Here is an 11,116-nt window from a genome sequence, read left to right on the forward strand (position 1 = left end):
CGCGCGGCTTAGGGATTTTTTCAAAAAAAGTTGTTCAGACGTCAAGGGCTAATTCTGTTTCCGATGCTAAAAACCCATCTGTTTCCATTGAAAAACATTTCAGGGAATCACTTGCAACAGTTTGCCAACATTTTTGAGTGAATTGCAGAACGTCAGATTTCGAGCAGAAATTGTGACCGCGCGGCTTAGGGATTTTTTCAAAAAACGTTGTTCAGACGTCAAGGGTTAATTCTCTTTCCGATGCTAAAAACCCATCTGTTTCCACCGAAAAACATTTCAGGGAATCACTTGCAACAGTTTGCCAACATTTTTGAGTGAATTGCAGAACGTCAGATTTTGAGCAGAAATTGTGACCGCGCGGCTTAGGGATTTTTTCAAAAAAAGGTGTTCATACGTCGAGGGCTAATTCTGTTTCCAATGATAAAAACCCATCTGTTTCCACCGAAAAACATTTCAGGGGATCACTTGCAACAGTTTGCCAACATTTTTGAGTGAATTGCAGAAAGTCAGATTTTGAGCAGAAATTGTGACCGCGCGGCTTAGGGATTTTTTCAAAAAAAGGTGTTCAGACGTCAAGGGCTAATTTTGTTTCCGATGCTAAAAACCCATCTGTTTCCACCGAAAAACATTTCAGGGAATAACTTGCAACAGTTTGCCAACATTTTTGAGTGAATTGCAGAACGTCAGATTTTGAGCAAAAATTGTGACCGCGCGGCTTAGGGATTCTTTCAAAAAAAGTTGTTCAGACGTCAAGGACTAATTCTGTTTCCGATGATAAAAACCCATCTGTTTCCACCCAAAAACATTTCAGGGGATCACTTGCAACAGTTTGCCAACATTTTTGAGTGAATTGCAGAACGTCAGATTTTGAACAGAAATTATGACCGCGCGGCTTAGGGATTTTTTCAAAAAAAGTTGTTCAGACGTCAACCGCTAATTCTGTTTCCGATGATAAAAACCCATCTGTTTCCACCGAAAAACATTTCAGGGGATCACCTGCAACAGTTTGCCAACATTTTTGAGTGAATTGCAGAAAGTCAGATTTTGAGCAGAAATTGTGACCGCGCGGCTTAGGGATTTTTTCAAAAAAAGTTGTTCAGACGTCGAGGATTAATTCTGTTTCCGATGATAAAAACCCATCTGTTTCCACCGAAAAACATTTCAGGGGATCACTTGCAACAGTTTGCCAACATTTTTGAATTGCAGAACGTCAGATTTTGAGCAGAAATTGTGACCGCGCGGCTTAGGGATTCTTTCAAAAAAAGTTGTTCAGACGTCAAGGACTAATTCTGTTTCCGATGATAAAAACCCATCTGTTTCCACCCAAAAACATTTCAGGGGATCACTTGCAACAGTTTGCCAACATTTTTGAGTGAATTGCAGAACGTCAGATTTTGAGCAGAAATTGTGACCGCGCGGCTTAGGGATTCTTTCAAAAAAAGTTGTTCAGACGTCAAGGACTAATTCTGTTTCCGATGATAAAAACCCATCTGTTTCCAGCAAAAAACATTTCAGGGAATCACTTGCAACAGTTTGCCAACATTTTTGAGTGAATTGCAGAACGTCAGATTTTGAGCAGAAATTGTGACCGCGCGGCTTAGGGATTTTTTCAAAAAAAGTTGTTCATACGTCGAGGGCTAATTCTGTTTCCGATGATAAAAACCCATCTGTTTCCACCGAAAAACATTTCAGGGGATCACTTGCAACAGTTTGCCAACATTTTTGAGTGAATTGCAGAACGTCAGATTTTGAGCAGAAATTATGACCGCGCGGCTTAGGGATTTTTTCAAAAAAAGTTGTTCAGACGTCGAGGATTAATTCTATTTCCGATGATAAAAACCAATCTGTTTCCACCGAAAAACATTTCAGGGGATCACTTGCAACAGTTTGCCAACATTTTTGAGTGAATTGCAGAACGTCAGATTTTGAGCAGAAATTGTGACCGCGCGGCTTAGGGATTCTTTCAAAAAAAGTTGTTCAGAAGTCAAGCGCTAATTCTGTTTCCGATGCTAAAAACCCATCTGTTTCCAGCAAAAAACATTTCAGGGAATCACTTGCAACAGTTTGCCAACATTTTTGAGTGAATTGCAGAACGTCAGATTTTGAGCAGAAATTGTGACCGCGCGGCTTAGGGATTTTTTCAAAAAAAGTTGTTCATACGTCGAGGGCTAATTCTGTTTCCGATGATAAAAACCCATCTGTTTCCACCGAAAAACATTTCAGGGGATCACTTGCAACAGTTTGCCAACATTTTTGAGTGAATTGCAGAACGTCAGATTTTGAGCAGAAATTATGACCGTGCGGCTTAGGGATTTTTTCAAAAAAAGTTGTTCAGACGTCGAGGATTAATTCTGTTTCCGATGATAAAAACCAATCTGTTTCCACCGAAAAACATTTCAGGGGATCACTTGCAACAGTTTGCCAACATTTTTGAGTGAATTGCAGAACGTCAGATTTTGAGCAGAAATTGTGACCGCGCGGCTTAGGAATTTTTTCAATAAACGTTGTTCAGAAGTCAAGCGCTAATTCTGTTTCCGATGCTAAAAACCCATCTGTTTCCAGCAAAAAACATTTCAGGGAATCACTTGCAACAGTTTGCCAACATTTTTGAGTGAATTGCAGAACATCAGATTTTGAGCAGAAATTGTGACCGCGCGGCTTAGGGATTTTTTCAAAAAAAGTTGTTCATACGTCGAGGGCTAATTCTGTTTCCGATGATAAAAACCCATCTGTCTCCACCCAAAAACATTTCAGGGGATCACTTGCAACAGTTTGCCAACATTTTTGAGTGAATTGCAGAACGTCAGATTTTGAGCAGAAATTATGACCGCGCGGCTTAGGGATATTTTCAAAAAAAGTTGTTCAGACGTCGATGATTGATTCTGTTTCCGATGATAAAAACCAATCTGTTTCCACCGAAAAACATTTCAGGGGATCACTTGCAACAGTTTGCCAACATTTTTGAGTGAATTGCAGAACGTCAGATTTTGAGCAGAAATTGTGACCGCGCGGCTTAGGAATTTTTTCAAAAAACGTTGTTCAGAAGTCAAGCGCTAATTCTGTTTCCGATGCTAAAAACCCATCTGTTTCCAGCAAAAAACATTTCAGGGAATCACTTGCAACAGTTTGCCAACATATTTGAGTGAATTGCAGAACGTCAGATTTTGAGCAGAAATTGTGACCGGACGGCTGAGGGATTTTTTCAAAAAAAGTTGTTCAGGCGTCAAGCACTAATTCTGTTTCCGATGATAAAAAGCCATCTGTTTCCACCAAAAAACATTTCAGGGAATCACTTGCAACAGTTTGCCAACATTTTTGAGTGAATTGCAGAACGTCAGATTTTGAGCAGAAATTGTGACCGCGCGGCTTAGGGATTTTTTCAAAAAAAGTTGTTCAGACGTCAAGGGCTAATTCTGTTTCCGATGCTAAAAACCCATCTGTTTCCACCGAAAAACATTTCAGGGGATCACCTGCAACAGTTTGCCAACATTTTTGAGTGAATTGCAGAAAGTCAGATTTTGAGCAGAAATTGTGACCGCGCGGCTTAGGGATTTTTTCAAAAAAAGTTGTTCAGACGTCGAGGATTAATTCTGTTTCCGATGATAAAAACCCATCTGTTTCCACCGAAAAACATTTCAGGGGATCACTTGCAACAGTTTGCCAACATTTTTGAATTGCAGAACGTCAGATTTTGAGCAGAAATTGTGACCGCGCGGCTTAGGGATTCTTTCAAAAAAAGTTGTTCAGACGTCAAGGACTAATTCTGTTTCCGATGATAAAAACCCATCTGTTTCCACCCAAAAACATTTCAGGGGATCACTTGCAACAGTTTGCCAACATTTTTGAGTGAATTGCAGAACGTCAGATTTTGAGCAGAAATTGTGACCGCGCGGCTTAGGGATTCTTTCAAAAAAAGTTGTTCAGACGTCAAGGACTAATTCTGTTTCCGATGATAAAAACCCATCTGTTTCCAGCAAAAAACATTTCAGGGAATCACTTGCAACAGTTTGCCAACATTTTTGAGTGAATTGCAGAACGTCAGATTTTGAGCAGAAATTGTGACCGCGCGGCTTAGGGATTTTTTCAAAAAAAGTTGTTCATACGTCGAGGGCTAATTCTGTTTCCGATGATAAAAACCCATCTGTTTCCACCGAAAAACATTTCAGGGGATCACTTGCAACAGTTTGCCAACATTTTTGAGTGAATTGCAGAACGTCAGATTTTGAGCAGAAATTATGACCGCGCGGCTTAGGGATTTTTTCAAAAAAAGTTGTTCAGACGTCGAGGATTAATTCTATTTCCGATGATAAAAACCAATCTGTTTCCACCGAAAAACATTTCAGGGGATCACTTGCAACAGTTTGCCAACATTTTTGAGTGAATTGCAGAACGTCAGATTTTGAGCAGAAATTGTGACCGCGCGGCTTAGGGATTCTTTCAAAAAAAGTTGTTCAGAAGTCAAGCGCTAATTCTGTTTCCGATGCTAAAAACCCATCTGTTTCCAGCAAAAAACATTTCAGGGAATCACTTGCAACAGTTTGCCAACATTTTTGAGTGAATTGCAGAACGTCAGATTTTGAGCAGAAATTGTGACCGCGCGGCTTAGGGATTTTTTCAAAAAAAGTTGTTCATACGTCGAGGGCTAATTCTGTTTCCGATGATAAAAACCCATCTGTTTCCACCGAAAAACATTTCAGGGGATCACTTGCAACAGTTTGCCAACATTTTTGAGTGAATTGCAGAACGTCAGATTTTGAGCAGAAATTATGACCGTGCGGCTTAGGGATTTTTTCAAAAAAAGTTGTTCAGACGTCGAGGATTAATTCTGTTTCCGATGATAAAAACCAATCTGTTTCCACCGAAAAACATTTCAGGGGATCACTTGCAACAGTTTGCCAACATTTTTGAGTGAATTGCAGAACGTCAGATTTTGAGCAGAAATTGTGACCGCGCGGCTTAGGAATTTTTTCAATAAACGTTGTTCAGAAGTCAAGCGCTAATTCTGTTTCCGATGCTAAAAACCCATCTGTTTCCAGCAAAAAACATTTCAGGGAATCACTTGCAACAGTTTGCCAACATTTTTGAGTGAATTGCAGAACATCAGATTTTGAGCAGAAATTGTGACCGCGCGGCTTAGGGATTTTTTCAAAAAAAGTTGTTCATACGTCGAGGGCTAATTCTGTTTCCGATGATAAAAACCCATCTGTCTCCACCCAAAAACATTTCAGGGGATCACTTGCAACAGTTTGCCAACATTTTTGAGTGAATTGCAGAACGTCAGATTTTGAGCAGAAATTATGACCGCGCGGCTTAGGGATATTTTCAAAAAAAGTTGTTCAGACGTCGATGATTGATTCTGTTTCCGATGATAAAAACCAATCTGTTTCCACCGAAAAACATTTCAGGGGATCACTTGCAACAGTTTGCCAACATTTTTGAGTGAATTGCAGAACGTCAGATTTTGAGCAGAAATTGTGACCGCGCGGCTTAGGGATTCTTTCAAAAAAAGTTGTTCAGACGTCAAGGACTAATTCTGTTTCCGATGATAAAAACCCATCTGTTTCCACCCAAAAACATTTCAGGGGATCACTTGCAACAGTTTGCCAACATTTTTGAGTGAATTGCAGAACGTCAGATTTTGAGCAGAAATTGTGACCGCGCGGCTTAGGGATTCTTTCAAAAAAAGTTGTTCAGACGTCAAGGACTAATTCTGTTTCCGATGATAAAAACCCATCTGTTTCCAGCAAAAAACATTTCAGGGAATCACTTGCAACAGTTTGCCAACATTTTTGAGTGAATTGCAGAACGTCAGATTTTGAGCAGAAATTGTGACCGCGCGGCTTAGGGATTTTTTCAAAAAAAGTTGTTCATACGTCGAGGGCTAATTCTGTTTCCGATGATAAAAACCCATCTGTTTCCACCGAAAAACATTTCAGGGGATCACTTGCAACAGTTTGCCAACATTTTTGAGTGAATTGCAGAACGTCAGATTTTGAGCAGAAATTATGACCGTGCGGCTTAGGGATTTTTTCAAAAAAAGTTGTTCAGACGTCGAGGATTAATTCTGTTTCCGATGATAAAAACCAATCTGTTTCCACCGAAAAACATTTCAGGGGATCACTTGCAACAGTTTGCCAACATTTTTGAGTGAATTGCAGAACGTCAGATTTTGAGCAGAAATTGTGACCGCGCGGCTTAGGAATTTTTTCAATAAACGTTGTTCAGAAGTCAAGCGCTAATTCTGTTTCCGATGCTAAAAACCCATCTGTTTCCAGCAAAAAACATTTCAGGGAATCACTTGCAACAGTTTGCCAACATTTTTGAGTGAATTGCAGAACATCAGATTTTGAGCAGAAATTGTGACCGCGCGGCTTAGGGATTTTTTCAAAAAAAGTTGTTCATACGTCGAGGGCTAATTCTGTTTCCGATGATAAAAACCCATCTGTCTCCACCCAAAAACATTTCAGGGGATCACTTGCAACAGTTTGCCAACATTTTTGAGTGAATTGCAGAACGTCAGATTTTGAGCAGAAATTATGACCGCGCGGCTTAGGGATATTTTCAAAAAAAGTTGTTCAGACGTCGATGATTGATTCTGTTTCCGATGATAAAAACCAATCTGTTTCCACCGAAAAACATTTCAGGGGATCACTTGCAACAGTTTGCCAACATTTTTGAGTGAATTGCAGAACGTCAGATTTTGAGCAGAAATTGTGACCGCGCGGCTTAGGAATTTTTTCAAAAAACGTTGTTCAGAAGTCAAGCGCTAATTCTGTTTCCGATGCTAAAAACCCATCTGTTTCCAGCAAAAAACATTTCAGGGAATCACTTGCAACAGTTTGCCAACATATTTGAGTGAATTGCAGAACGTCAGATTTTGAGCAGAAATTATGACCGTGCGGCTTAGGGATTTTTTCAAAAAAAGTTGTTCAGACGTCGAGGATTAATTCTGTTTCCGATGATAAAAACCAATCTGTTTCCACCGAAAAACATTTCAGGGGATCACTTGCAACAGTTTGCCAACATTTTTGAGTGAATTGCAGAACGTCAGATTTTGAGCAGAAATTGTGACCGCGCGGCTTAGGAATTTTTTCAATAAACGTTGTTCAGAAGTCAAGCGCTAATTCTGTTTCCGATGCTAAAAACCCATCTGTTTCCAGCAAAAAACATTTCAGGGAATCACTTGCAACAGTTTGCCAACATTTTTGAGTGAATTGCAGAACATCAGATTTTGAGCAGAAATTGTGACCGCGCGGCTTAGGGATTTTTTCAAAAAAAGTTGTTCATACGTCGAGGGCTAATTCTGTTTCCGATGATAAAAACCCATCTGTCTCCACCCAAAAACATTTCAGGGGATCACTTGCAACAGTTTGCCAACATTTTTGAGTGAATTGCAGAACGTCAGATTTTGAGCAGAAATTATGACCGCGCGGCTTAGGGATATTTTCAAAAAAAGTTGTTCAGACGTCGATGATTGATTCTGTTTCCGATGATAAAAACCAATCTGTTTCCACCGAAAAACATTTCAGGGGATCACTTGCAACAGTTTGCCAACATTTTTGAGTGAATTGCAGAACGTCAGATTTTGAGCAGAAATTGTGACCGCGCGGCTTAGGAATTTTTTCAAAAAACGTTGTTCAGAAGTCAAGCGCTAATTCTGTTTCCGATGCTAAAAACCCATCTGTTTCCAGCAAAAAACATTTCAGGGAATCACTTGCAACAGTTTGCCAACATATTTGAGTGAATTGCAGAACGTCAGATTTTGAGCAGAAATTGTGACCGGACGGCTGAGGGATTTTTTCAAAAAAAGTTGTTCAGGCGTCAAGCACTAATTCTGTTTCCGATGATAAAAAGCCATCTGTTTCCACCAAAAAACATTTCAGGGAATCACTTGCAACAGTTTGCCAACATTTTTGAGTGAATTGCAGAACGTCAGATTTTGAGCAGAAATTGTGACCGCGCGGCTTAGGGATTTTTTCAAAAAAAGTTGTTCAGACGTCAAGGGCTAATTCTGTTTCCGATGCTAAAAACCCATCTGTTTCCATTGAAAAACATTTCAGGGAATCACTTGCAACAGTTTGCCAACATTTTTGAGTGAATTGCAGAACGTCAGATTTTGAGCAGAAATTGTGACCGCGCGGCTTAGGGATTTTTTCAAAAAAAGTTATTCATACGTCGAGGGCTAATTCTGTTTCCGATGATAAAAACCCATCTGTCTCCACCCAAAAACATTTCAGGGGATCACTTGCAACAGTTTGCCAACATTTTTGAGTGAATTGCAGAACGTCAGATTTTGAGCTGAAATTATGACCGCGCGGCTTAGGGATATTTTCAAAAAAAGTTTTTCAGAAGTCAAGCGCTAATTCTGTTTCCGATGCTAAAAACCCATCTGTTTCCAGCAAAAAACATTTCAGGGAATCACTTGCAACAGTTTGCCAACATTTTTGAGTGAATTGCAGAACGTCAGATTTTGAGCAGAAATTGTGACCGCGCGGCTTAGGAATTTTTTCAAAAAACGTTGTTCAGAAGTCAAGCGCTAATTCTGTTTCCGATGCTAAAAACCCATCTGTTTCCAGCAAAAAACATTTCAGGGAATCACTTGCAACAGTTTGCCAACATATTTGAGTGAATTGCAGAACATCAGATTTTGAGCAGAAATTGTGACCGCGCGGCTTAGGGATTTTTTCAAAAAAAGTTGTTCGTACGTCGAGGGCTCATTCTGTTTCCGATGATAAAAACCCATCTGTCTCCACCCAAAAACATTTCAGGGGATCACTTGCAACAGTTTGCCAACATTTTTGAGTGAATTGCAGAACGTCAGATTTTGAGCAGAAATTATGACCGCGCGGCTTAGGGATATTTTCAAAAAAAGTTGTTCAGACGTCGAGGATTAATTCTGTTTCCGATGATAAAAACCAATCTGTTTCCACCGAAAAACATTTCAGGGGATCACTTGCAACAGTTTGCCAACATTTTTGAGTGAATTGCAGAACGTCAGATTTTGAGCAGAAATTGTGACCGCGCGGCTTAGGAATTTTTTCAAAAAACGTTGTTCAGAAGTCAAGCGCTAATTCTGTTTCCGATGCTAAAAACCCATCTGTTTCCAGCAAAAAACATTTCAGGGAATCACTTGCAACAGTTTGCCAACATTTTTGAGTGAATTGCAGAACGTCAGATTTTGAGCAGAAATTGTGACCGCGCGGCTTAGGGATTTTTTCAAAAAAAGTTATTCATACGTCGAGGGCTAATTCTGTTTCCGATGATAAAAACCCATCTGTCTCCACCCAAAAACATTTCAGGGGATCACTTGCAACAGTTTGCCAACATTTTTGAGTGAATTGCAGAACGTCAGATTTTGAGCTGAAATTATGACCGCGCGGCTTAGGGATATTTTCAAAAAAAGTTGTTCAGACGTCGAGGATTAATTCTGTTTCCGATGATAAAAACCAATCTGTTTCCACCGAAAAACATTTCAGGGGATCACTTGCAACAGTTTGCCAACATTTTTGAGTGAATTGCAGAACGTCAGATTTTGAGCAGAAATTGTGACCGCGCGGCTGAGGGATTTTTTCAAAAAAAGTTGTTCAGACGTCGAGGGCTAATTCTGTTTCCAATGATAAAAACCGATCTGTTTCCACCGAATAACATTTCAGGGGATCACTTGCAACAGTTTGCCAACATTTTTGAGTGAATTGCAGAACGTCAGATTTTGAGCAGAAATTGTGACCGCGCGGCTTAGGAATTTTTTCAAAAAACGTTGTTCAGAAGTCAAGCGCTAATTCTGTTTCCGATGCTAAAAACCCATCTGTTTCCAGCAAAAAACATTTCAGGGAATCACTTGCAACAGTTTGCCAACATATTTGAGTGAATTGCAGAACATCAGATTTTGAGCAGAAATTGTGACCGCGCGGCTTAGGGATTTTTTCAAAAAAAGTTGTTCATACGTCGAGGGCTAATTCTGTTTCCGATGATAAAAACCCATCTGTCTCCACCCAAAAGCATTTCAGGGGATCACTTGCAACAGTTTGCCAACATTTTTGAGTGAATTGCAGAACGTCAGATTTTGAGCAGAAATTATGACCGCGCGGCTTAGGGATATTTTCAAAAAAAGTTGTTCAGACGTCGAGGATTAATTCTGTTTCCGATGATAAAAACCAATCTGTTTCCACCGAAAAACATTTCAGGGGATCACTTGCAACAGTTTGCCAACATTTTTGAGTGAATTGCAGAACGTCAGATTTTGAGCAGAAATTGTGACCGCGCGGCTTAGGAATTTTTTCAAAAAACGTTGTTCAGAAGTCAAGCGCTAATTCTGTTTCCGATGCTAAAAACCCATCTGTTTCCAGCAAAAAACATTTCAGGGAATCACTTGCAACAGTTTGCCAACATATTTGAGTGAATTGCAGAACGTCAGATTTTGAGCAGAAATTGTGACCGGACGGCTGAGGGATTTTTTCAAAAAAAGTTGTTCAGGCGTCAAGCGCTAATTCTGTTTCCGATGATAAAAAGCCATCTGTTTCCACCAAAAAACATTTCAGGGAATCACTTGCAACAGTTTGCCAACATTTTTGAGTGAATTGCAGAACGTCAGATTTTGAGCAGAAATTGTGACCGCGCGGCTTAGGGATTTTTTCAAAAAAAGTTGTTCAGACGTCAAGGGCTAATTCTGTTTCCGATGCTAAAAACCCATCTGTTTCCATTGAAAAACATTTCAGGGAATCACTTGCAACAGTTTGCCAACATTTTTGAGTGAATTGCAGAACGTCAGATTTTGAGCAGAAATTGTGACCGCGCGGCTTAGGGATTTTTTCAAAAAAAGTTGTTCATACGTCGAGGGTTAATTCTGTTTCCGATGATAAAAACCCATCTGTTTCCACCGAAAAACATTTCAGGGGATCACTTGCAACAGTTTGCCAACATTTTTGAGTGAATTGCAGAACGTCAGATTTTGAGCAGAAATTGTGACCGCGCGGCTTAGGGATTTTTTCAAAAAAAGTTGTTCAGGCGTCAAGCGCTAATTCTGTTTCCGATGCTAAAAACCCATCTGTTTCCAGCAAAAAACATTTCAGGGAATCACTTGCAACAGTTTGCCAACATATTTGAGTGAATTGCAGAA

This window comes from Podarcis liolepis (genome assembly GCF_965112155.1).
Source record: "Podarcis liolepis genome assembly, contig: HAP1_SCAFFOLD_22, whole genome shotgun sequence".
In the NCBI taxonomy this organism is placed as follows: Eukaryota; Metazoa; Chordata; class Lepidosauria; order Squamata; family Lacertidae; genus Podarcis; species Podarcis liolepis.